This window comes from Triticum urartu, chromosome 7A (assembly GCF_056163025.1).
Source record: "Triticum urartu cultivar PI428250 chromosome 7A, HENAU_Tu73, whole genome shotgun sequence".
NCBI lineage: Eukaryota > Viridiplantae > Streptophyta > Magnoliopsida > Poales > Poaceae > Triticum > Triticum urartu.
The window spans coordinates 677,441,047-677,445,021 of NC_141879.1; positions in this window are offsets into that span (position 1 = coordinate 677,441,047).

Below are 3,975 nucleotides of genomic sequence, written 5' to 3' on the forward strand. Positions count from 1 at the left end.
GCCAAGCGTTCATAACGTCTTGGTTCTGTGGGACGGGAGCTTCACCTAGCGGTGCTTGTAGGACATAATCTTTCTTGGAAGCTATGAGGATGATCCTCAGGTTCCGGACCCAGTCCGTATAGTTGCTGCCATCGTCTTTCAGCTTGGTTTTCTCTAGGAACGCGTTGAAGTTGAGGACTACGTTGGCCATTTGATCTACAAGACATATTGCAAAGATTTTAGACTAAGTTCATGATAATTAAGTTCATCTAATCAAATTATTAATGAACTCCCACTTAGATTAGACATCCCTCTAGTCATCTAAGTATTACATGATCCGAGTTGACTAGGCCGTGTCCGATCATCACGTGAGACGGACTAGTCAACATCGGTGAACATCTTTATGTTGATCGTATCTTCTATACGACTCATGCTCGACCTTTCGGTCTTCTGTGTTCCGAGGCCATGTCTGTACATGCTAGGCTCGTCAAGTCAACCTAAGTGTTTGCATGTGTAAATCTGTCTTACACCCGTTGTATGTGAACGTCTGAATAAAACACCCGATCATCACGTGATGTTTTGAAACAGCGAACTGTCGCAACGGTGCACAGTTAGGGGGAACACTTCTTGAAATTAGTATGAGGGATCATCTTATTTACTACCGTCGTTCTAAGTAAACAAGATGCAAAACATGATAAACATCACATGCAATCAAATAATGAACGTGACATGATATGGCCAATATCACATAGCTCCTTTGATCTCCATCTGGGGCTCCATGATCATCTTGTCACCGGCTTGACACCATGATCTCCATCATCATGATCTCCATCATCGTGTCTCCATGAAGTTGCTCGCCAACTATTACTTCTACTACTATGGCTAACGCGTTTAGCAATAAAGTAAAGTAATTTACATGGCGTTTCTTAATGACTCGCAGGTCATATAAAAGAATAAAGACAACTCCTATGGCTCCTGCCGGTTGTCATACTCATCGACATGCAAGTCGTGATTCCTATTACAATAGCATGAACATCTCATACATCACATATAGATCATTCATCATTCATCACAACTTTGGCCATATCATATCACAAACCACTTGCTGCAAAAACAAGTTAGACATCCTCTAATTGTTGTTGCAAGTTTTACGTGGCTGAATTAGGGTTCTAGCAAGAACGTCTTCTTACCTACGTTAAAGCCACAACGTGATTTGTCAACTTCTATTTACCCTTCATAAGGACCCTGTTCATCGAATCCGCTCCAACTAAAGTGGGAGAGACAGACACCCGCCAGCCACCTTATGCAACTAGTGCATGTTAGTCGGTGGAACCGGTCTCACGTAAGCGTACGTGTAAGGTTGGTCCGGGCCGCTTCATCCCACAATACCGCTGAAGCAAGATAAGACTAGTAGCGGCAAGAAAGTTGACAAATCTACGCCCACAACAAATTGTGTTCTACTCGCGCAAGAAGAACTACGCATAGACCTAGCTCATGATGCCACTATTGGGGAACGTTGCAGAAAACAAAAATTTTCCTACTCGTTTCACCAAGATCCATCTAGGAGTTCATCTAGCAAAGAGACATCGGATGCATCTACATACCTTTGTAGATCGCGTGCGGAAGCGTTCAAAGAACGGTGATGATGTAGTCGAACACGACGTGATCCAAATCACCGATGACCAAGCGCCGAACGGACGGCACCTCCGCGTTCAACACACGTACGGGACGGGAGACGTCTCCTCCTTCTTGATCCAGCAAGGGGGGAGGAGAGGTTGATGAAGATCCAGCAGCACGACGGCGTGGTGGTGGATGCAGGGCGTCACAGTAGCAGGGCTTCGCCTATACTACGAGAGAGAGACGTAACGGGGAGAGAGGGAGGCGCCAGGGGCTGGTGTATGAAGTCCCTCCTCTCCCCCACTATATATAGGAGGGCCAAGGAGGGGTGGTGCGCAGCCTAGGAGATCCAATCTCCTAGGTGCGGCTGCCAAGGGGAGGTTTCCCTCCCCCCCAAGGCACCTAGGGGTGCCTTCCACTAGTTGGACTCTTCCTTTAAGTGGAACCCTAGGCGCATGGGCTTTTGGGGCTGGTGCCCTTGGCCCATCTAGGCCAAGGAATACCCCCTACAGCCCATGTGGCCCCCCGGGACAGGTGGCCCCACCCGGTGGGCCCCCGGGACCCTTCCGGTGGTCCCGGTACAATACCGATAACCCCGAAACTTGTCCCGATGGCTGAAACAGCACTTCCTATATATAATTCTTTACCTCCGGACCATTCCGAAACTCCTCGTGACGTCCGGGATCTCATCCAGGACTCCGAACAATATTCGGGTTACTGCATATTCATATCTTCACAACCCTAGTGTCACCGAACCTTAAGTGTGTAGACCCTACGGGTTCGGGAGACAAGCAGACATGACCGAGACGACTCTCCGGTCAATAACCAACAGCGGGATCTGGATACCCATGTTGGCTCCCACATGCTCCATGATGATCTCATCGGATGAACCACGATGTCGAGGATTCAATCAACCCCGTATGCAATTCCCTTTGTCAATCGATATGTTACTTGCCCGAGATTCGATCGTCGGTATCCCAATACCTCGTTCAATCTCGTTACCGGCAAGTCACTTTACTCGTACCGTAATGCATGATCCCGTGACCAGACACTTGGTCACTTTGAGCTCATTATGATGATGCATTACCGAGTGGGCCCGGTGATACCTCTCCGTCATACGGAGTGACAAATCCCAGTCTTAATCCATGTCAACCCAACAGACACTTTCGGAGATACCCGTAGTCTACCTTTATAGTCACCCAGTTACGTTGTGACGTTTGGTATACCCTAAGCACTCCTACGGTATCCGGGAGTTACACGATCTCATGGTCTAAGGAAAAGATACTTGACATTGGAAAACTCTAGCAAAGGAACTATACGATCTTGTGCTATGTTTAGGATTGGGTCTTGTCCATCACATCATTCTCCTAATGATGTGATCTCGTTATCAATGACATCCAATGTCCATAGTCAGGAAACCATGACTATCTGTTGATCAACGAGCTAGTCAACTAGAGGCTTACCAGGGACATGTTGGTGTCTGTTATTCACACATGTATTACGATTTCCGGATAACACAATTATAGCATGAATAAAGACAATTATCATGAACAAGGAAATATAATAATAATGCTTTTATTATTGCCTCTAGGGCATATTTCCAACAGCTGACGCATATAAACCTCTTCCTCCAAGACTCCATGCAAGAAAGCATTCTGCACATCAAGCTGACGAAGAAACCATCCGCGAGTGACAGCAAGAGACAGCAACAAACGAATAGTAGTGGGCTTGATAACTGGACTGAACGTGTCTTCATAATCAAGACCATACCTCTGTTTGAAACCTTTGGCAACTAGCCTGGCCTTGTAGCGCTCAATAGACCCGTCAGCATGTCGCTTGACTTTCAAAACCCACTTAGAATCAATAACATTAACACCTGTCACTGGAGGAACAAGATGCCAAGTGTCATTCTTCAGCAGGGCCTGAAACTCTTGTTCCATCGCGGCACGCCAGTGAGGAATACCCAACGCAGCCTGAAAATGGCGAGGCTCAGCAGTAGGATCTGTAGCACTATGAGCCATGCAAGCAGCGAGCCACGCGACGGTCCCATCTGTGCGTTTCTTTGGCTGAAAAACACCCGTTTGGCTACATGTTCGAGGACGAAGAGCAACAGTAGTGGGTTGTGTTGACGACGCCGGAGTCGGTGCAGAAGACGGCACCAGCAGAGGCGGGGCCGAAGCACCCGGCGAACCAGGGCCAGAGCCACCTGGCAACGGGGATGCAGGTGGTGTCGGGCCACGTGCGGCCGGCCCATCCAGGGCCGGGTCAGCCGGCGCAGAGGGCCCAGTGGCTGGGCCAGGCGAAGCAGCTGCTGGAGTAGGAGACCCAGCCACTGGGCTGGGCGATGAGCCAGGCGAGGCAGCCACCAGGCCCGGTGGG